Source organism: Ranitomeya imitator, chromosome 4, assembly GCF_032444005.1.
Source record: "Ranitomeya imitator isolate aRanImi1 chromosome 4, aRanImi1.pri, whole genome shotgun sequence".
Taxonomy (NCBI): Eukaryota; Metazoa; Chordata; class Amphibia; order Anura; family Dendrobatidae; genus Ranitomeya; species Ranitomeya imitator.
In genome coordinates, this window is record NC_091285.1 from 247626308 (window position 1) to 247650246 (window position 23939).

The window sequence follows — 23939 nt, forward strand, 5'->3', positions numbered from 1 at the left end:
TGTTGCGTTTGGAGAGCCCCTGATGTGCCTAAACAGTGGAAATCCCGAATTCTAACTGAAACCCTAAGCCAAACACACCCCTAACCCTAATCCCAACCACACCCCTAACCCCAACCGTAAATGTAATCCAAACCCTAACTTTAGCCCCAACCCCAACTTTAGCCCCAACCCTAACCCTAATGGGAAAATGGAAATACTTTTTTTTTAAATTCTATTATTTTTCCCTCCCTAACTAAGGGGGTGATGAAGGGGGGTTTGATTTACTTTTATAGCGTTTTTTTGGCGGATTTTCATGATTGGCAGCCGTCACCCACTAAAAGACGCTTTTTATTGAAAAAAATAGTTTTTGCGTCTCCACATTTTGAGAGCTGTAATTTTTCCATATTTTGGTTCACAGAGTCATGTGAGGTCTTGTTTTTTTGCGGGACGAGTTGATGTTTTTATTGGTACCATTTTCGGGCACGTGACATTTTTTGATTGCTTTTTATTCCGATTTTTGTGAGGTAGAATGAACAAAAAACAGCTATTCATGAATTTATTTTGGGGGGGGGGGGGGGCGCTTATACCATTCCACGTTTGGTAAAATTGATAAGGCAGTTTTATTCTTCGGGTCAGTACGATTACAGCGATACCTCATTTATATTTTTTTATGTTTTGGTGCTTTTATACGATAAAAATTATTTTATATGTAAAATAATTATTTTTGCATCGCTTTATTCTGAGGACTATAACTTTTTTTATTTTTTTTGCTGATGACTCATTTTTTGTGGGACAAGATGACGTTTTCAGCGGTACCATGGTTATTTATATCCGTCTTTTTGATCGCGTGTTATTCCACTTTTTGTTTGGCGGTATGATAGTGTATTTTTTTGCCTCTTTTTTTTAAGGTGATCACTGAAGGGGTTAACTAGGGGGACAGTTTTATAGGTCGGGTCGTTACGAATGCAGCGATACTAAATAAGTGTACTTTTATTTTTTTTTAAATTTAGATAAAGAAATGTATTTATTGGAACAATATATATATATTTTTTCTTTATTTAGGATTTTTTTTTTTTTTTTTTTTACACATGTAAATTTTTTTTCTTTACTTTGTCCCAGGGGTGGACATGACTATATAGGGTCAGATCGCTGATCTGATGCTCTGCTGTGAACTGTGTCAGATCAGTAATCACACAGGCACAGCAGGGAGGCTCTGAGCAGGCGCTTGGAAGCCACCTCCCTGCAGGACCTGGAAGGCCCCCACGGCTATTTTGGATCCGGGCCTACAGGGAGGAGGTAAGAGACCCTCGGAGCAACGCGATCACATTGCGTTGCTCCGAGGGTCTCAGTGAAGCACGCAGGGAGCCCCCTCCCTGTGCGATGCTTCCCTATACCGCCGGAACACTGCGATCATCTTTGATCGCAGTGTGCCGGGGGTTAATGTGCCAGGAGCGGTCCGTGACCGCTCCTGGCACGTAGTGCCAGATGTCAGCTGCGATAGTCAGAAAGGGGTTAAAAACTTTTTTTTTTACTATTGGCATGCTTCAATAGTCTTCATGGGAGACTAGAAACTGCCAATCAGATGTGCTGCATACAGGCGATGATCAGGTCGCCTCTATGTAGCCAAATACCTCACTTGCCATGAGAGCCTGCTACCGTGCGGCGCTCACAGCAAGTCGGCAGTGACAACCATAGAGGTCTTCAGGAGACCTCTGGTTGTCATGCCATCCTACCGGCGACCTGCGATCATGTGAAGGGGGTCACCGGTGGGCAGATTTCCGGCCCGATTGCCGGAAACGCTTGTTAAATGCCGCTGTCAGAGCCTGACAGTGGCATTTAACGGGTTAATAGCCACAGGTGGATCGCGATTCCACCTGCGGCTGTTCCGTTTTGAACAGCTGACATGTCCCGGGAAAGATGTGGGCTCACTGCCAGAGCCCACAACAAAGGGAGAGAAGCAACGTGTGCCGTACTAGTACGGTGCATCTCGCAAAGGGGTTAAATGATGTGGACATTTTACCAATTTAACACCACTCTTTACCCTCTGTAACTACGGATACAGTGGGCTTGACATCAACCTTGTGCAAGCCTGATCTCGGCAACTCCACAACACAAAGTGAATCCCATACAGAAAAGCCACCACCCCTAAAATACATTTATGGCGATGATGACAGGCCTGCATCCTTAGTAGATTTACGGGCTCTTCTCCAGTCAATCCCAACTAAAAGGGACATTGCAGCCCTGACCTCTCAGGTGGTGGTGGAGTGTAAACAGCAGTTTGCACAATTCAGGTCAGATCTCTCATCTCTTAAATTCTAGAGTTGATGTAAAAACCCAAACTCAGGAGAACAATTTGTCCGCTATACAGGTCTTACAGGACACTGTGCACAAGCAGTCCCTGTAATTATACTCCAACAAAATCTGGATGATTTAGAAAACAGAAACAGGAGAAATAATCTCTGATTCAGAGGATTACTAGAATCAATCAGTACCAAAGATATCCCATTTGTACTTTTAACTATTTTCAAGACGTCCTCAAGGGATAAAGTGCACAGAGCCTGCGCCCCCACACTCGGCTCAATCTTGCCCCAGGGACATAATCTGTCGTGTTCATTTCTATGCCATTATAGAATCCATTCTTCAAGCTGCAAAGAGGAAGGCCAATCTTACATACCAAAACAAATCTATCTGAATTATGCCTGATCTCTCGTGCCATACCCTGACACAGCGCTTAAACCGTTGCTGGATGTCCTGGAAAAAAGGAGATTCCCTTTTGTTGGAGTTTCCCCCTCTCTAAGGCCGGCTTCACACTCAGCGTATGAAAATACGGTCCGTATATTACGGCCGTAATACGCTGAAATGTCCCGAAAATAGTGGTCCGTAGCTCCTCCGTAGGCAGGGTGTGTCAGCGTTTTTTGCGCATGGCATCCTCCGTATGTAATCCGTATGGCATCCGTACTGCGTGGTTTTCTCGCAGGCTTGCAAAACCAACATACCGCTATAGAAATGATCCATGTGTCCCAAAAAGAAAAAAATATATATATATACTGTATATATATACATATATATGTCAGTAGACACATATATGTATATATATTACTATTTTTTCCAGCGCTATACAGCTTGAAAGCCGGTAATTCAATTACCGGCTTTTTCTTTCTCCTTCCTAAAACCCGACATGAGCTCCCAGACTTTCTAGGAAAGTTCCCACGATCTATGAACATCCAGCAGGGGGCGCCTCACCGCAAATGAAGCTAAATATAGCTCATTGATCTATATTTAGACTCATTCCCCGGGGTTTTGCAGCGAGGAGTAGCATTGCATTAGCAAAGCTCCTTGCTGCAAAATGTTTTAACCCCTTCAGAAGGATTTACATCGTTGGACGTTACAGATCTGCGGAGGGTAAGTATATTGTTGGTTTATTATGTTTTTTCTTTCACAGAACGAGGGTCTTCAGTGACTGGATTGGGCGTAGAATAAAATACTCCAACAACCATTGTTTTTATTTCATTAAAATAATTTTAAATAATGTGTTTGTGTTTTATTTAACCCTTTACTACAATTGGATTAATAATGGATAGGTGTCATAATTGACGCCTCTCCATTATTAATTAGGCTTAATGTCACCTTACAATAGCAAGGTGGCATTAACCCTTCATTACCCCATATCCCACAGCTACACAGGAATGGGAAGAGAGTGGCCAAGTGCCAGAATAGGCGCATCTTCCAGATGTGCCTTTTCTGGGGTGGCTGGGGGCAGATATTTTTAGCCAGGGGGGGGGCAATAACCATGGACCCTCTCCAGGCTATTAATATCTGCCCTCAGTCACTGGCTTTACTACTCTGGCGGAGAAAATTGCGCGGGAGCCCACGCCAATTTTTTCCGCCATTTATCCCTTTATTTTAAGAGCTAGAATGGCCAAATTTTGCAGATACACTCTACTGACATTAGTAGTGTGGAATCTGCAAAAAAAATGGAGAGAAGACATGGTTTACTGTATGTAAACCATGTCTCAAATCATGTCGGGTTTTAGGAAGGAGAAAGAAAAAGCCGGTAATTGAATTACCGGCTTTCAAGCTGTATAGCGCTGGAATAAATATTAATATATATACATATATGTGTCTCACTGACATATATATATATATATATACCTATTCTATGTGTACACATTTATTCTACCTATTCTACTGTAAGCTGTCAGTGTGATTTTACTGTACACCGCACTGAATTGCCGGCTTTTCTCTCTAACAGCGCTGCGTATTTCTCGCAAGTCACACTGCTTGTCCGTGTGTAATCCGTATTTTTCACGCTTCCATAGACTTTCATTGGCGTATTTCTTGAGCAGTACGGTGACAAACGCAGCATGCTGCGATTTTGTACGGCCGTAGAAAGCCGTATAATACTGATCAGTAAAAATACGGCAGATAGGAGCAGAGGCATAGAGAAGAATTGTGCCGTATTTTTTGCGAGTTTTACGGACGTAGTTTCTGAGCTCTTACGTCCGTAAAACTCGCAAGTGTGAAGCCGGCCTAAGTCTGTCCAAAGAGGGTCAAAGTCATTATTTTGCGATCACCTGAAGATCTACCAACATTTCTATCCAGCTTGTTGTGCCTCACTGGCCTACTTTAGGATTAAACTCCGCTGGCCCTGGAGGCAAGAAAAAACACTTAGTGGTTTTTCCCCACATTCATTCTATTCTTCATTTCGTTCAAGTTTACCTCCTAGAACGGGGCGCCAAGGAGCTGGTGGCTATCCTCCTTCCGGATATCAGGATGCAAGAAACGTTACTTGACTTTTTTTTGTCCATGGTAAAATAACATCCAAGACCCCCTTCTCTTTTCGTTTCCAAGGAACCTTTGGACTCTGGAGGTTTAATTGAACATATGGTGCCTATAACATGTTTATAACCGTTAGATTTAAATTGCCAATTGCTATTATCACTTTTTTGTAGCAACTGACTTAAATGGACACTGTCACCTGAATTTGGAGGGAACAATCTTTAGCCATGGAGGTGGGGTTTTTGGGTGTTTGATTCACCCTTTCCTTACCCGCTGGCTGCATGCTGGCTGCAATGTTGGATTGAAGATTGCCTTGTGCAGGCATGTGCTACGGAGGACAGAGAATGAACTTCAATCCAATATTGCAGCCAGCGGGTAAGGAAAGGGTGAATCAAACACCCAAAAACCCCGCCTCCATGGCTGAAGATTGTTCCTTCCAAATTCAGGTGACAGTGTCCCTTTAAGGAGTAGCTATATATGATGTTTAGCTTCAGTAACCCCCATATAGGGTGGGAGCCTCTGCTGTGCCCAATGCGGACTCGCACACTCCTGGTTAGGAATGTTTCATAGTCTTTTTTGCAGATGTTTTTCCTCTGCTCATGTTTGTCATCTCTCTGGTTAAGAATTTTTCTTCCCTAATCTTTCCCGCTCTTTATCTCTGAGCATGAGGACCTGGCAGCACAGCTATCTTACACGATAGTTATAGATATGAAGAATCTCATATTGGTTCGGAATGGGGGACTTAAATATCGCTTCTCCGAATGTGAAAGGATTTAACATGCCCAAAAAAACATGTGCAAATCCTTCATCACTTCCACAAGAAAAAGGTAAACATTGCATGTTTTCAGGAGACACTTTAGCATGAACCATGCTCCTACAATTTAGACACAAATATTACACATTTTGCTCATAACCCTGAATCTAGCTTAAAATGAGTTGCTATAGCGATTCACAAATCGTTAACGCATCAAGTCATTAAGTGTGTGATAGATAAGGAGGCGAGATATATTATCTTAGTGTTAGTTATCAGTGGTAAGCTATTTACAATCATAAGTGTATATACCAATAATCAGGAACAAGCCAATTTCATTGATAGTAGACAATAACTTTCTCTTAATTCAGGGTGACGTAATATTTTGTGGGGACTTAAATGATACCCTTGACCTGGTGTTAGATAAATCGCATCTCTCTTATGCTGTTATCAAGTGTATCAGGATGGCCTTTTTTGCGAATGCAGCTTTATGACATCTGGAGGCTCCAGTACCCATCAGATAGGGACTATAGTTTTTACTTCCATCCGCATAATTCTTCTAGTCAGTTAGACAGGTTAGACTATATTCTCCTCCAACAAAATGCCTTACCTTGGCTTTCAGGTTCTAGTATTGGTTGCATACTTTGGTCAGATCACACCCCTGTATATTGCTCACTAAAAGTACCATCCCTTACCAAAACATCAGGGTCCTTGCACTTCAATTATTACTTACATTATGTGTCTCAGACATACGTGCCTCCATATCTAACTTTATTGTTGATCACGGAAATGATGAGGCAGCTCCTACATTTAAATGGGAAGCCCTCAAGTGTGTACTTAAGAGGGGTATTTATCAAACATGGGTCCAGAATCAAAGAGGTCAGGCAATCAAACTAGCCTTACAGAGAGTCACTACTTTGGAGTAGATTCATAAAAAGGCGCTATCTACTGCAACCCTGAGATCTTCTTAAAGCAAGATTAGAAGCTAAAAAATTACTTGATCCTTCATGTAAATGTTTATTTCAGTTAGGTCAAAGTAGGTTCTATGAGTTTGGTAACAAACCAGGAAGAATGTTAGCTAAAGCCCTTAATTATAAAATAACCCAAACAAACGTTCCCTGTATTAAGATTAATCAAGATAAATTGGTTCATACCACACCTGAAATTGCAGCTGTCTTCCATTCATATTATGCAAAGCTATATCTACTATATAATTGTCTAAGGTCCACTTCCGTCTTTCCTTGACAGAAAGAAAGACAGACAGAAGGACAGACAGAAACGGCCACGACCAATCAGCGACGGGCACAGTCCGGTGGCAAAATGGCCGCTCCTTACTTCCCGCAGTCAGTGCCCGCAGTCCATACTCCCCCCAGTCAGCGTTCACACAGGGTTAACGGCAGCGTTAACGGACCGCGTTATGCTGCGGTGTAACGCAGTCCGTTAATGCTGCTATTAACCCTGTGTGACCAACTTTTTACTATTGATACTGCCTATGCGGCATCAATAGTAAAAAGATCTAATGTTAAAAAAAAAAAAAATCATTATATACTCACCTTCCGTGGGCCCCCGGATTCAGCCGAGGCCTTTCCCGCTCCTCGCGACATTGCGATGACCGGTCCATGCATTGCGGTCTCACGAGACCGCTACGTCATCAACTTGAGAGACCGCAATGCACTCTTGGGACCGGAGCATCGGTAAACGCCTCGGAAGGATCCGGGGGCTCCGAAAGGTGAGTATTTAACTATTTTATATTTTGATTCTTTTTTTTTTTTTTAACAGGAATATGGTGCCCACATTGCTATATACTACGTGGGCTGTGTTAGATACTGCGTGGGCTGTGTTACATACTGCGTGGGCTGTTATATACTACATCTCTGTGCTATATACTATATGAGCTGTGCTATATACTACGTGGCTGTGGTATATATTAAGTGGCTGGGCAATATACTACATCACTGTGCTCTATACTACGTGGCCTGTTATATACTGCATGAGTAGTGTTATATACTACGTCTCTGTGCTATATACGTGGCTGTGCAATATACGACGTGCCTGGGCAATATACTACGTGGCTGTGCTATATACTACATGGCTGTATTATATACTACGTGGCTGTAAACTACATACATATTCTAGAATACCAGATGCATTAGAATCGGGCCACCATCTAGTACCTTATACACTCATGTATAAGCAGAGTTTTTCAGCACATTTTTTTTGTGCTGAAAATGTCCCCCTCAGCTTATACACGAGTCATTATCCCAGTTTACGGCGGGTTGGGGGAGCAGCGGGTCACAAGGAGGCAGGAGCCGTTGGTTGCGGCTAAAGCCTGTGTCCGCTGCTAAAGAGAAATAATATTCACTGAAATGGCAATGAATATTAATTTCTCTTATAGCGCGTGCACAGTTACAGCTGCAACCGTCGGCTTCCAGCAGCTGCCGGGGTCTCACGGGTGCCCACTCATTAAGGTGAATAATCATTACCTTATTGAGCGGGGACAAGTATTGTCGTTCAAATTTTTTTCTTTTTTTTTTTGCTTACACTACATTGTGTTTGTCTTTTTTAAACATGTTCAGATTTTATGTTCTTTTCTGTAGGGTTTCACTTGACTGCAGCCTGCTCTTCAAACATGTCCTCCAGTGAAGACCTGACTGCTTCCCAGGGTGGACATAACATTGATTATGTAATCACATTGGATATAATGATTGGTATGTATTGACTGCCAATACTACACATGTGGTAAATCATGTATTTTCTTTACAGGAACCTTCCAGTGAGAAAGAGCAGGAGCAGTCAAGTGGAAATGAATCTTCCCAGGGTTGTAGGGTTCAAATTTGTGAGGAGGAAAGTTATCAGACTTGTAATTGGATTTTTTTTTTCAGTTTTGTCCATTTAAAACTGTACTTTTTTTTCTCTTATTTTATTTCATCTATAGGTTCAACAACGTGAGGAAGGTCAACATGTTATTGATAATGACCTACTCATTCCACTGGTTCAAGAGCATGTAGTGTTGTTGGACCCCCGTAATCGTAATCATTCCGACCCAGTATTGATTCGACTACAGTGGGAAGAAGTGGCCAGATCGCTGTTGAATGATTGGGACCATGCAAGGCCACAAGTCAGAAAGGATTTTTGTAAGTATTGCAATGTGGTCTCTGTTTTGCTGTAAATGTTGTCCTTTTTTATAATCCAGTTGTTTTTCTTCCCCCCTTCACAGAAAAGAGAGTAAAAGTTTGTTGGCGTTCAATGAAGGATCGCTTCAATAAGGATATCAGACAGGAGACGTGGGTTAAGGGTAAGTTCACACAGGGCGTTTTTGCTTTTTTTCTGCAGCAAAACCTGATCATCTTGGCAGGAAAGAAGCTGCGACGAAAACGTGCATTTTTGGTGCTTTTTTTGTTGAGTATTTAGTGCGTGTTTGGGGCGTTTTTTTCACACAGGGCGTTTTTGCTTTTTTTCTGCAGCAAAACCGGATCATCTTGGCAGGAAAGAAGCTGCGATGAAAACGTGCATTTTTGGTGCTTTTTTTTGTTGCGTATTTAGTGCGTGTTTGGTGCGTTTTTTTTCTCTTTGTCCATGCTAATGTCCTTGGATTTTCAGCAGCAAAAATGCAGCAAATAATGATACCTGCATTGTTTTCAACACCCATTCAAGTCAATGGGTGAAAAAACGCAGCCAAAACGCTTAAAGAAGTGACATGCTCTATGTCCAAAAAACGCAGCAAAGCACAAAATACAGAACACACAAAAAAACAATGTTTGTGCATGAGATTTCTGAAATCTCATAGGCTTTGCTGGTATTGTAAAAAACAGCTGAAAATTAGCGTTAAAAAAACGCAGCAAAAATGCCCTGTGTGAACTTACCCTTAAAGTGCTGCTCCAAAGCTTTCGAATTATAAATATAATCGTATGCTGACTTTTCTGAGGCCTGCGCTTGCTCAGTGAACATGAGTATCTTTTCTGCTGCCTATGATATAAACTTAAAAAAAAAAAAGTAGTAATATTTTTCTTTTGTTTTCCACTCAGAACCTGGAGCAGCACTATAGAACCTGGATCTTTCTTTAATAAAGCGGCCCCTCATCGACCAGCCAACGAACAGTCTCAACAGTCCCAATCATCCACCAGCGATGTAGCAAGCGGGCAGGTTTCACAGGCTGGGGAACAAGCAGCCGGTCCATCAGGTTTTCCCCTCTCACACTGCTTTTGTTGGAACTGCTCGACAGCGGCAGAGGGCTTGGGAGAGGTCAGTCATGCCTGTTTATTCACTTAAGCTCGGTCTTCCAGGATGGGATGCAGGTGACTGGAGATAGACTGGATTGTGGGTTCACTCAGGTGAACACACTTTTCCAGGATGTCCACAGATGCCTTGACCTCCTGGAAGCCGACCTTCAGAGACCGGCGAGACATTTTTTTTCAGCAATAGAGCGGGGCGTGTCGGAAAACCTTACGCCTGAACTCCAGCTGAACGTCATGCAGGCCTGCCAAGCTGCCTACAGCCAGGCATTACAGCAGCAGCAGTCCAGAAGCTATCAGACGCAGGCCAGATTTTACCAGCATCAACAAGCACTGCATCACTGGCCTGTTCCCCCAGTTCACAGCTACACCACGATCCAGAGTGCAACACCCCTGCAGCAAGCCGTATCCACCACGCTCCAGGTTGCAGCACCCCTGCAGCAAGCAGCATCCACCACGCTGCACTCTCCAGCACCACGCGCTGCTACAGAGGCCAAAACAAAGAAACCCAGAAGGACTCCAACTATTGACTTAGCGCCGCACCGTGAAAGCAGGAGCAAGAAATCTCAGCCAAAAATGCTCCTACCACCTCCCAATGTGTCTCTGTTGTTGAATATGTCACTATCTTCCCTTGGTTGTCCACCTTCCAATTTGCCTATCTCTTCCCACAGTTGAACTCCTAATGTGTCGTCTACTCCCAATATGTCCAGTCCCATCCAGGGGCCAATCCTTCAATTAATTGCCCCTTCCCCTGTAACCCCTTCATAATCAAATGCAACTCAATCATCCCAGCTCAACACCCCCAAGGTCCACAATATATCATACAGACCCCGAACATAAAACCCATTGTTTGTTGTTAAATAAAATTTCTATTTTGTTTGCACAATTCCGGTTTTGTCTCTTTATGTGAAAACACATGTGTGTACTGTATTGTTGAGTCAAGTTGTTAAGGGTGTTTAACTGGAGGTGTTTTATTAGTAGTAAAGTCAACAAACATGTAGTAAGTCAGCAAACATATAACATTTACTTAAAGTGTATTAAACCATATCGTCTTGCCATGCAAGACGTCCAATATTCGAAACAAAGTAACATAGTAACATAGTTAGTAAGGCCGAAACAAGACATTTGTCCATCCAGTTCAGCCTATATTCCATCATAATAAATACCCAGATCTACGTCCTTCTACAGAACCTAATAATTGTATGATACAATATTGTTCTGCTCCAGGAAGACATCCAGGCCTCTCTTGAACCCCTCGACTGAGTTCGCCATCACCACCTCCTCAGGCAAGCAATTCCAGATTCTCACTGCCCTAACAGTAAAGAATCCTCTTCTATGTTGGTGGAAAAACCTTCTCTCCTCCAGACGCAAAGAATGCCCCCTTGTGCCCGTCACCTTCCTTGGTATAAACAGATCCTCAGCGAGATATTTGTATTGTCCCCTTATATACTTATACATGGTTATTAGATCGCCCCTCAGTCGTCTTTTTTCTAGACTAAATAATCCTAATTTCGCTAATCTATCTGGGTATTGTAGTTCTCCCATCCCCTTTATTAATTTTGTTGCCCTCCTTTGTACTCTCTCTAGTTCCATTATATCCTTCCTGAGCACCGGTGCCCAAAACTGGACACAGTACTCCATGTGCGGTCTAACTATGGATTTGTACAGAGGCAGTATAATGCTCTCATCATGTGTATCCAGACCTCTTTTAATGCACCCCATGATCCTGTTTGCCTTGGCAGCTGCTGCCTGGCACTGGCTGCTCCAGGTAAGTTTATCATTAACTAGGATCCCCAAGTCCTTCTCCCTGTCAGATTTACCCAGTGGTTTCCCGTTCAGTGTGTAATGGTGATATTGATTCCCTCTTCCCATGTGTATAACCTTACATTTATCATTGTTAAACCTCATCTGCCACCTTTCAGCCCAAGTTTCCAACTTATCCAGATCCATCTGTAGCAGAATACTATCTTCTCTTGTATTAACTGCTTTACATAGTTTTGTATCATCTGCAAATATCGATATTTTACTGTGTAAACCTTCTACCAGATCATTAATGAATATGTTGAAGAGAACAGGTCCCAATACTGACCCCTGCGGTACCCCACTGGTCACAGCGACCCAGTTAGAGACTATACCATTTATAACCACCCTCTGCTTTCTATCACTAAGCCAGTTACTAACCCATTTACACACATTTTCCCCCAGACCAAGCATTCTCATTTTGTGTACCAACCTCTTGTGCGGCACGGTATCAAACGCTTTGGAAAAATCGAGATATACCACGTCCAATGACTCACCGTGGTCCAGTCTATAGCTTACCTCTTCATAAAAACTGATTAGATTGGTTTGACAGGAGCGATTTCTCATAAACCCATGCTGATATGGAGTTAAACAGTTATTCTCATTGAGATAATCCAGAATAACATCCCTCAGAAACCCTTCAAATATTTTACCAACAATAGAGGTTAGACTTACTGGCCTATAATTTCCAGGTTCACTTTTAGAGCCCTTTTTGAATATTGGCACCACATTTGCTATGCGCCAGTCCTGCGGAACAGACCCTGTCGCTATAGAGTCACTAAAAATAAGAAATAATGGTTTATCTATTACATTACTTAGCTCTCTTAGTACTCGTGGGTGTATGCCATCCGGACCCGGAGATTTATCTATTTTAATCTTATTTAGCCGGTTTCGCACCTCTTCTTGGGTTAGATTGGTGACCCTTAATATAGGGCTTTCATTGTTTCTTGGGATTTCACCTAGCATTTCATTTTCCACCGTGAATACCGTGGAGAAGAAGGTGTTTAATATGTTAGCTTTTTCCTCGTCATCTACAACCATTCTTTCCTCACTATTTTTTAAGGGGCCTACATTTTCAGTTTTTATTCTTTTACTATTGATATAGTTGAAGAACAGTTTGGGATTAGTTTTACTCTCCTTAGCAATGTGCTTCTCTGTTTCCTTTTTGGCAGCTTTAATTAGTTTTTTAGATAAAGTATTTTTCTCCCTATAGTTTTTAGAGCTTCAATGGTGCCATCCTGCTTTAGTAGTGCAAATGCTTTCTTTTTACTGTTAATTGCCTGTCTTACTTCTTTGTTTAGCCACATTGGGTTTTTCCTATTTCTAGTCCTTTTATTCCCACAAGGTATAAACCGCTTACACTGCCTATTTAGGATGTTCTTAAACATTTCCCATTTATTATCTGTATTCTCATTTCTGAGGATATTGTCCCAGTCTACCAGATTAAGGGCATCTCTAAGCTGGTCAAACTTTGCCTTCCTAAAGTTCAATGTTTTTGTGACTCCCTGACAAGTCCCCCTAGTGAAAGACAGGTGAAACTGCACAATATTGTGGTCGCTATTTCCTAAATGCCCAACCACTTGCAGATTTGTTATTGTCAGGTCTATTAGATAGTATTAGGTCTAAAAGTGCTGCTCCTCTGGTTGGATTCTGCACCAATTGTGAAAGATAATTTTTCTTGGTTATTAGTAGAAACCTGTTGCCTTTATGGGTTTCACAGGTTTCCGTTTCCCAGTTAATATCCGGGTAGTTAAAGTCCCCCATAACCAGGACCTCATTATGGGTTGCAGCTTCATCTATCTGCTTTAGAAGTAGACTTTCCATGCTTTCTGTTATATTTGGGGGTTTGTAACAGACCCCAATGAGAATTTTGTTACCATTTTTCCCTCCATGAATTTCAACCCATATGGACTCGACATCCTCATTCCCTTCGCTAATATCCTCCCTTAAAGTGGACTTTAGACAAGACTTTACATAGAGACAAACCCCTCCTCCTCTCCGATTTTTACGATCCTTTCTAAACAGACTGTAACCCTGTAAGTTAACTGCCCAGTCATAGCTTTCATCTAACCATGTCTCGGTTATTCCCACTATGTCAAAGTTACCTGTAGATATTTCTGCTTCTAGTTCTTCCATCTTGTTTGTCAGGCTTCTGGCGTTTGCGAGCATGCAGTTTAGAGGATTTTGTATTGTTCCAATCTCCTCACTGTGGATTGTTTTAGAAATGTTCTTACCTCCCTTCTGAGTATGTTTTCCTGGGTCGTCTTTGTTCGAGTCTAATGTTTTTCTTCCCATCCCCTCTTCTTCTAGTTTAACGCCCTCCTGATGAGTGTAGCGAGTCTTCTGGCGAATGTGTGTTTCCCAGGTTTGTTGAGGTGTAGTCCGTCTCTGGCGAGGAGTCCATCATACCAGTAATTCACACCGTGGTCCAGGAATCCAAATCCTTGTTGTCTGCACCATCGTCTTAGCCAGTTGTTTGCATCAAGGATCCTGTTCCATCTCCTGGTGCCATGCCCGTCTACTGGAAGGATAGAAGAAAAAACTACCTGTGCATCCAGTTCCTTTACTTTCTTCCCCAACTCTTCAAAGTCCTTGCAGATTGTCGGTAGGTCCTTCCTTGCCGTGTCATTGGTGCCAACATGTATCAGAAGAAATGGGTGGACGTCCTTGGAGCTGAAGAGCTTTGGTATCCTATCGGTCACATCCTTGATCATCGCACCTGGAAGGCAGCATACTTCTCTTGCAGTTATATCCGGTCTGCAGATGGCTGCTTCGGTGCCTCTCAGTAGTGAGTCTCCCACCACCACCACTCTTCGTTGCTTCTTGGCTGTACTTTTTGCTGTCACTTGTTGCTGTGTGCCCTTTTCTTTTTTGCTTGCTGGTATTAGTAACATAGTAACATAGTTAGTAAGGCCGAAAAAAGACATTTGTCCATCCAGTTCAGCCTATATTCCATCATAATAAATAAATACCCAGATCTACGTCCTTCTACAGAACCTAATAATTGTATGATACAATATTGTTCTGCTCCAGGAAGACATCCAGGCCTCTCTTGAACCCCTCGACTGAGTTCGCCATCACCACCTCCTCAGGCAAGCAATTCCAGATTCTCACTGCCCTAACAGTAAAGAATCCTCTTCTATGTTGGTGGAAAAACCTTCTCTCCTCCAGACGCAAAGAATGCCCCCTTGTGCCCGTCACCTTCCTTGGTATAAACAGATCCTCAGCGAGATATTTGTATTGTCCCCTTATATACTTATACATGGTTATTAGATCGCCCCTCAGTCGTCTTTTTTCTAGACTAAATAATCCTAATTTCGCTAATCTATCTGGGTATTGTAGTTCTCCCATCCCCTTTATTAATTTTGTTGCCCTCCTTTGTACTCTCTCTAGTTCCATTATATCCTTCCTGAGCACCGGTGCCCAAAACTGGACACAGTACTCCATGTGCGGTCTAACTAGGGATTTGTACAGAGGCAGTATAATGCTCTCATCATGTGTATCCAGACCTCTTTTAATGCACCCCATGATCCTGTTTGCCTTGGCAGCTGCTGCCTGGCACTGGCTGCTCCAGGTAAGTTTATCATTAACTAGGATCCCCAAGTCCTTCTCCCTGTCAGATTTACCCAGTGGTTTCCCGTTCAGTGTGTAATGGTGATATTGATTCCCTCTTCCCATGTGTATAACCTTACATTTATCATTGTTAAACCTCATCTGCCACCTTTCAGCCCAAGTTTCCAACTTATCCAGATCCATCTGTAGCAGAATACTATCTTCTCTTGTATTAACTGCTTTACATAGTTTTGTATCATCTGCAAATATCGATATTTTACTGTGTAAACCTTCTACCAGATCATTAATGAATATGTTGAAGAGAACAGGTCCCAATACTGACCCCTGCGGTACCCCACTGGTCACAGCGACCCAGTTAGAGACTATACCATTTATAACCACCCTCTGCTTTCTATCACTAAGCCAGTTACTAACCCATTTACACACATTTTCCCCCAGACCAAGCATTCTCATTTTGTGTACCAACCTCTTGTGCGGCACGGTATCAAACGCTTTGGAAAAATCGAGATATACCACGTCCAATGACTCACCGTGGTCCAGCCTATAGCTTACCTCTTCATAAAAACTGATTAGATTGGTTTGACAGGAGCGATTTCTCATAAACCCATGCTGATATGGAGTTAAACAGTTATTCTCATTGAGATAATCCAGAATAACATCCCTCAGAAACCCTTCAAATATTTTACCAACAATAGAGGTTAGACTTACTGGCCTATAATTTCCAGGTTCACTTTTAGAGCCCTTTTTGAATATTGGCACCACATTTGCTATGCGCCAGTCCTGCGGAACAGACCCTGTCGCTATAGAGTCACTAAAAATAAGAAATAATGGTTTATCTATTACATTACTTAGTTCTCTTAGTACTCGTGGGTGTATGCCATCCGGACCCGGAGATTTATCTATTTTAATCTTATTTAGCCGGTTTTGCACCTCTTCTTGGGTTAGATTGGTGACCCTTAATATAGGGTTTTCATTGTTTCTTGGGATTTCACCTAGCATTTCATTTTCCACCGTGAATACCGTGGAGAAGAAGGTGTTTAATATGTTAGCTTTTTCCTCGTCATCTACAACCATTCTTTCCTCACTATTTTTTAAGGGGCCTACATTTTCAGTTTTTATTCTTTTACTATTGATATAGTTGAAGAACAGTTTGGGATTAGTTTTACTCTCCTTAGCAATGTGCTTCTCTGTTTCCTTTTTGGCAGCTTTAATTAGTTTTTTAGATAAAGTATTTTTCTCCCTATAGTTTTTTAGAGCTTCAATGGTGCCATCCTGCTTTAGTAGTGCAAATGCTTTCTTTTTACTGTTAATTGCCTGTCTTACTTCTTTGTTTAGCCACATTGGGTTTTTCCTATTTCTAGTCCTTTTATTCCCACAAGGTATAAACCGCTTACACTGCCTATTTAGGATGTTCTTAAACATTTCCCATTTATTATCTGTATTCTCATTTCTGAGGATATTGTCCCAGTCTACCAGATTAAGGGCATCTCTAAGCTGTTCAAACTTTGCCTTCCTAAAGTTCAATGTTTTTGTGACTCCCTGACAAGTCCCCCTAGTGAAAGACAGGTGAAACTGCACAATATTGTGGTCGCTATTTCCTAAATGCCCAACCACCTGCAGATTTGTTATTCTGTCAGGTCTATTAGATAGTATTAGGTCTAAAAGTGCTGCTCCTCTGGTTGGATTCTGCACCAATTGTGAAAGATAATTTTTCTTGGTTATTAGCAGAAACCTGTTGCCTTTATGGGTTTCACAGGTTTCTGTTTCCCAGTTAATATCCGGGTAGTTAAAGTCCCCCATAACCAGGACCTCATTATGGGTTGCAGCTTCATCTATCTGCTTTAGAAGTAGACTTTCCATGCTTTCTGTTATATTTGGGGGTTTGTAACAGACCCCAATGAGAATTTTGTTACCATTTTTCCCTCCATGAATTTCAACCCATATGGACTCAACATCCTCATTCCCTTCGCTAATATCCTCCCTTAAAGTGGACTTTAGACAAGACTTTACATAGAGACAAACCCCTCCTCCTCTCCGATTTTTACGATCCTTTCTAAACAGACTGTAACCCTGTAAGTTAACTGCCCAGTCATAGCTTTCATCTAACCATGTCTCGGTTATTCCCACTATGTCAAAGTTACCTGTAGATATTTCTGCTTCTAGTTCTTCCATCTTGTTTGTCAGGCTTCTGGCGTTTGCGAGCATGCAGTTTAGAGGATTTTGTTTTGTTCCAATCTCCTCACTGTGGATTGTTTTAGAAATGTTCTTACCTCCCTTCTGAGTATGTTTTCCTGGGTCGTCTTTGTTTGAGTCTAATGTTTTTCTTCCCGTCCCCTCTTCTTCTAGTTTAACGCCCTCTTGATGAGTGTAGCGAGTCTTCTGGCGAATGTGTGTTTCCCAGGTTTGTTGAAGTGTAGTCCGTCTCTGGCGAGGAGTCCATCATACCAGTAATTCACACCGTGGTCCAGGAATCCGAATCCTTGTTGTCTGCACCATCGTCTTAGCCAGTTGTTTGCATCAAGGATCCTGTTCCATCTCCTGGTGCCATGCCCGTCTACTGGAAGGATAGAAGAAAAAACTACCTGTGCATCCAGTTCCTTTACTTTCTTCCCCAACTCTTCAAAGTCCTTGCAGATTGTCGGTAGGTCCTTCCTTGCCGTGTCATTGGTGCCAACATGTATCAGAAGAAATGGGTGGACGTCCTTGGAGCTGAAGAGCTTTGGTATCCTATCGGTCACATCCTTGATCATCGCACCTGGAAGGCAGCATACTTCTCTTGCAGTTATGTCCGGTCTGCAGATGGCTGCTTCTGTGCCTCTCAGTAGTGAGTCTCCCACCACCACCACTCTTCGTTGCTTCTTGGCTGTACTTTTTGCTGTCACTTGTTGCTGTGTGCCCTTTTCTTTTTTGCTTGCTGGTATTGCTTCATTCTTAGGTGTGCCATCTTCATCCTCTACAAAGATTTGATATCGGTTCTTCAGTTGTGTGGTTGGTGATTTCTCCATGGTCTTCTTGCTTCTTTTGGTCACATGCTTCCACTCATCTGCTTTTGGAGGTTCTCTGACACTTTTTGCACCTTCTGTGACCAGTAGAGATGCTTCTGTTCTGTCTAGAAAGTCTTCATTCTCTTTGATGAGTTTCAAAGTTGCTATTCTTTCTTCCAGACCCCGCACCTTTTCTTCTAAAAGGGCCACTAGTCTACACTTCTGACAGGTGAAATTGGATTCTTCTTCTGGTCGATCTGTGAACATGTAGCACATGCTGCAGCTCACCATGTAGGTTGTCACATCTGCCATGTTGCTCCTAGATCCTGCTGACTTGCTGTGTGTTTTCCTTCTTGTGTAATCTACTCAGCCAAGCTCTCTTGCAATAATGTCCTACAGGCTGTACCCAACGATCTTCTAGCTTAGGGAGACTTCGCTTCTCCCAGAAGGCACCTGGAATATGCAAATTAGCCTCCTGAAGCTTGAATCCCTGGTTTGGTGATGCTTTCGAAGCAGCTGGTCCCGGCTGTACCCAACGATCTTCTAGCTTAGGGAGACTTCGCTTCTCCCAGAAGGCACCTGGAATATGCAAATTAGCCTCCTGAAGCTTGAATCCCTGGTTTGGTGATGCTTTCGAAGCAGCTGGTCCCGGCTGTACCCAACGATCTTCTAGCTTAGGGAGACTTCGCTTCTCCCAGAAGGCACCTGGAATATGCAAATTAGCCTCCTGAAGCTTGAATCCCTGGTTTGGTGATGCTTTCGAAGCAGCTGGTCCCGGCTGTACCCAACGATCTTCTAGCTTAGGGAGACTTCGCTTCTCCCAGAAGGCACCTGGAATATGCAAATTAGCCTCCTGAAGCTTGAATCCCTGGTTTGGTGATGCTTTCGAAGCAGCTGGTCCCGGCTGTACCCAACGATCTTCTAGCTTAGGGAGACTTCGCTTCTCCCAGAAGGCACCTGGAATATGCAAATTAGCCTCCTGAAGCTTGAATCCCTGGTTTGGTGATGCTTTCGAAGCAGCTGGTCCCGGCTGTACCCAACGATCTTCTAGCTTAGGGAGACTTCGCTTCTCCCAGAAGGCACCTGGAATATGCAAATTAGCCTCCTGAAGCTTGAATCCCTGGTTTGGTGATGCTTTCGAAGCAGCTGGTCCCGGCTGTACCCAACGATCTTCTAGCTTAGGGAGACTTCGCTTCTCCCAGAAGGCACCTGGAATATGCAAATTAGCCTCCTGAAGCTTGAATCCCTGGTTTGGTGATGCTTTCGAAGCAGCTGGTCCCGGCTGTACCCAACGATCTTCTAGCTTAGGGAGACTTCGCTTCTCCCAGAAGGCACCTGGAATATGCAAATTAGCGTCCTGAAGCTTGAATCCCTGGTTGCTTCATTCTTAGGTGTGCCATCTTCATCCTCTACAAAGATTTGATATCGGTTCTTCAGTTGTATGGTTGGTGATTTCTCCATGGTCTTCTTGCTTCTTTTGGTCACATGCTTCCACTCATCTGCTTTTGGAGGTTCTCTGACACTTTTTGCACCTTCTGTGACCAGTAGAGATGCTTCTGTTCTGTCTAGAAAGTCTTCATTCTCTTTGATGAGTTTCAAAGTTGCTATTCTTTCTTCCAGACCCCGCACCTTTTCTTCTAAAAGGGCCACTAGTCTACACTTCTGACAGGTGAAATTGGATTCTTCTTCTGGTCGATCTGTGAACATGTAGCACATGCTGCAGCTCACCATGTAGGTTGTCACATCTGCCATGTTGCTCCTAGATCCTGCTGACTTGCTGTGTGTTTTCCTTCTTGTGTAATCTACTCAGCCAAGCTCTCTTGCAATAATGTCCTACAGGCTGTACCCAACGATCTTCTAGCTTAGGGAGACTTCGCTTCTCCCAGAAGGCACCTGGAATATGCAAATTAGCCTCCTGAAGCTTGAATCCCTGGTTTGGTGATGCTTTCGAAGCAGCTGGTCCCGGCTGTACCCAACGATCTTCTAGCTTAGGGAGACTTCGCTTCTCCCAGAAGGCACCTGGAATATGCAAAGTAAGCAGCAAACTTGTCCCTCATGTGGGAAACTTCCACTGTAGTCATCAGAGGGTGATCACTGTAAATCCTGAAAGGTGGTATGGGGTAGACAGGTCAAAGAAGAGCGCACAGACGGAAGAAGTCAGCACATGGGGAAAGAGTGGACAGGTGGGTGAGCACATGGTGGGAAAGATTCTCAACGTTGCAAAGCCTGCCCCATCGTGACATTACCGCCCTACCGATGTGATTTCAAAAATTCAACTGGATGTTCTTGGGAGGGGCCTGACCTTCTCCCTCACTAACTACTTTTATTTTTTAGCATTAAAAGACTTGCATCTATTCTCTCAGGAGTTCATTTTGAGGAAATTACATCACAAAGAAACCTCTACAGGAGTCACCGAGTTGGAAAGGGAGGCGCTGCGGAATCTTCAGGACCTCCTTGATGAACAATTTATATCTCATCAAGGTAGGTTCCCGTCATCTATCATGCCCAGATCCACGAGGTTTCCCCCCTAGCATTATGCCCTGCCGTTGAGATTTTCACAAAGTTGGTGTCTGAAGATTGGAAAAAATTATCTTCTAGACGCAAATTTGACAACCTGACACAATGGCAGGCTATCAAACTACAGTCTTATAAAGACGTAGTTTATAAACCAGCAAAGATACCAACATTTTACCTCTTACCCAAGTTCCATAAGGACGCAGTCGACCCTCCTGGGCGTCCGATAGTGTCGGGCATTAAAGGACTATCTGATCCGATATGTAAATTCATAGTCCATTTTTTCTAAAGGGAACCTGTCACCCCCCCTGGCGTTTTTAACCAAAAAAGTCACTTTGTGCAGCACTAATGCTGCGTTCTGTCAAGGTGGCTTTTAGTTGGGGTCCCTTCATTCGTTTTATTAGCCCGCCATACCTGTAGTCTGTCCGGGGGGCATGTCAATTCCCCCCGGACACAAACACCTCCAAGCCATCCCTCAAGCCCCTTGGTGCGCCGCCTCCGGTGTCTTCATTAACGTCCCCGGTGCCTGCCCTGTACGTTCCTTATTCGGGCATGCGCAGTTTGTGCTGCCCTTCGACTCCCATCACATCATGGGAACTTACAGTGCAGGCACCATGGACGTTAATGAAGGCACAGGAGGCGGTGCCCGGAGGGGCTGAGGGAAGGCTGGGAGGCGTTTGTGTCTGGGGGATGGGGGGGGAATATGCCCCCCGGACAGACTGCAGGTATGGCGGGCTAAGTAAAAAAACGAATATTGTAGCATTAGAAGGGACCCCAACTAAAAGAGCCACCTTGACAGAATGCATTAGTGCTGCACAAGGTGGCTCTTTTAGTTAAAACGGCCAGGGGGGTGACAGGTTCCCTTTAAGCCATTGGTGGAAAATCTGCCATCCTAAGTACATGATACGACGGACGTCCTCACGAGGGTCGATGGTGTCTCGGTCGATCAGATCGTTTTATTGGTCACTTTGGATGTCCAAACCCTGTATACATGTATTGATCACACCCACGGTCTTAATGCGGTCCGTTTCTTCTTGGGGACCTCCAACCTGGACAGCTTGTTTTGCGAATTTATCCCTGAGCTCCTGTGCTCTGTCCTTACCCATAATTTCTTTGTTTTCAAAGACATATTCTATCTGCAGAAGAGTGGTACAGCCATGGGTGCGGCCTGTGCGCCCTCGCATGCTAATCTCTTCCTAGGATAGTGGGAGATTCCTGTTTGGCAAACGGGGCGAAGAGGCTGCCGAACATGTGCTGTGTTGGCTCCAATATATTGACGACATCTTTCTTATGTGGGGGGGGGGGGGGACAGCACGGCAGCTCGAGGAATTTATGTTCCAATTTAATTCTAATTCGTACAATATTAAGCTGACTTAGCAATATCATCCTACAAGGGTGGACTTCTTGGACGTCACTCTGGAGCTTGATACCATGCGATGCATCCAGACTGAGGTCTTTAGAAAGTCCATCTCCGTTAACGCACTAATACATGCTGATTCAGCTCATAATCCAGCCACCAGAGCTGTCCTGGTCCTGAGAGAAAAAAGGATCTGTTCATCTGATCAAAGGTTCCTTACTCAAGCTGCAGATTTGCAGTCTCTATTTGAATCACGCGGTTACAGCCGCAGGAGCATCAAGCATGGCTTTGACAGGGCTAGGAAGACTCTGCGTAGGGATCTATTATATGCACAAAAAAAAATGCAATAAAAGGGTAACAATGATAATATCAGATTTATTAGCACTTATAATCACGAGTGGCAAAATATCAGGGACATCTTGAATAAACATTGGTCCATATTGAAGACTGAGCCCGCCCTGGGGGTCACGTTGGGGGATTTTCCTGCTATGACCTCCAGAAGAGCACCCAACATTGGCAATCTACTAGTTAGAAGTCATTACGTTCCACCAAATAAGAACATATTTGGTACTCGGGGCCCTCTCTTGGGTTGTTTTCAGTGTGGCCACTGACAGGCCTGCGCAAATGTCTAGTGCAGCTCGGTCTTCGAGTCATCTGATGGCCTTAAATAATTTAAAATCACATTACTTGCAGCACGAGTCATCTATTATGCAACGTGTACTTATTATTTGATTTACATAGGCCTTACCTCCAGGGAGCTTAGAGTTGGAGTGCGCAAACATGTTTGGGACATTTGCGCATGCCAGGACGGTGGTCGATCCCTCTGGTCTGAAGAGTATCAAGCGCCACTTTAAGACATATCGCAATTGTGACGCGGGGTCTCTTCGGGTCAGGGGAATCGAGAGTTTACACATGGGGATCAGGGGAGGAAATTATAAGAGACTGCTAGCACAATGGGAGGCGAATTGGATAGTGCAATTAGACACTATGGTACCAAAGGGGCTAAATGAAGAATTAAGCTTCGCGGTTTTTTTTTTATAAATAATTTACACTAGCAGCCTCCTTTCTGAGATTGGTTGCTTGCCTTGATTACTATCCTTCTGTACCTCCTTGATCATATTTGGATCCATGTATTTGTTTTTTTTTTATGCTATTTTAATCATTTTCTATCTATTATCTTTACAGTTTTAATATAACCTTTGGCAAGGACTGGCTGGTATCTACATACATCTATATACATCTTCGGTCACATCGTGTGTCATCCTGGCAGAATATACTGTATCTTTGACCCTCAATTCAACTTTTGGCAAGGACTGGAATACTTCCATATACAGGTCCTTCTCAAAAAATTAGCATATAGTGTTAAATTTCATTATTTACCATAATGTAATGATTGCAATTAAAATTTCATATATTATAGATTCATTATCCACCAACTGAAATTTGTCACGTCTTTTATTGTTTTAATACTGATGATTTTGGCATACAACTCCTGATAACCCAAAAAACCTGTCTCAATAAATTAGCATATTTCACCCATCCAATCAAATAAAAGTGTTTTTTAATAACAAACAAAAAAACCAACAAATAATAATGTTCAGTTATGCACTCAATACTTGGTCGGGAATCCTTTGGCAGAAATGACTGCTTCAATGCGGCGTGGCATGGAGGCAATCAGCTGTGACACTGCTGAGATGTTATGGAGGCCCAGGATGCTTCAATAGCGGCCTTAAGCTCATCCAGAGTGTTGGGTCTTGCGTCTCTCAACTTTCTCTTCACAATATCCCACAGATTCTCTATGGGGTTCAGGTCAGGAGAGTTGGCAAGCCAATTGAGCACAGTAATACCATGGTCAGTAAACCATTTACCAGTGGTTTTGGCACTGTGAGCAGGTGCCAGGTCGTGCTGAAAAATGAAATCTTCATCTCCATAAAGCATTTCAGCCGATGGAAGCATGAAGTGCTCCAAAA

At 43.2% G+C, this 23939-nt stretch overlaps 1 protein-coding gene and 1 long non-coding RNA gene across 3 annotated transcripts in view; one reads left to right on the forward strand and one right to left on the reverse strand.

Moving 5' to 3' along the window:
- The window catches only part of SCAF11 (SR-related CTD associated factor 11), a 207905-nt gene that overhangs the window by 14061 nt on the left and 169905 nt on the right, over positions 1-23939 (reverse strand). The window lies entirely within an intron of this gene.
- Positions 8513-9667, forward strand: LOC138675877 (uncharacterized). Its single transcript, XR_011320725.1, has 3 exons — positions 8513-8643; positions 8727-8804; positions 9535-9667. It is a non-coding gene; the product is annotated as an uncharacterized lncRNA (long non-coding RNA).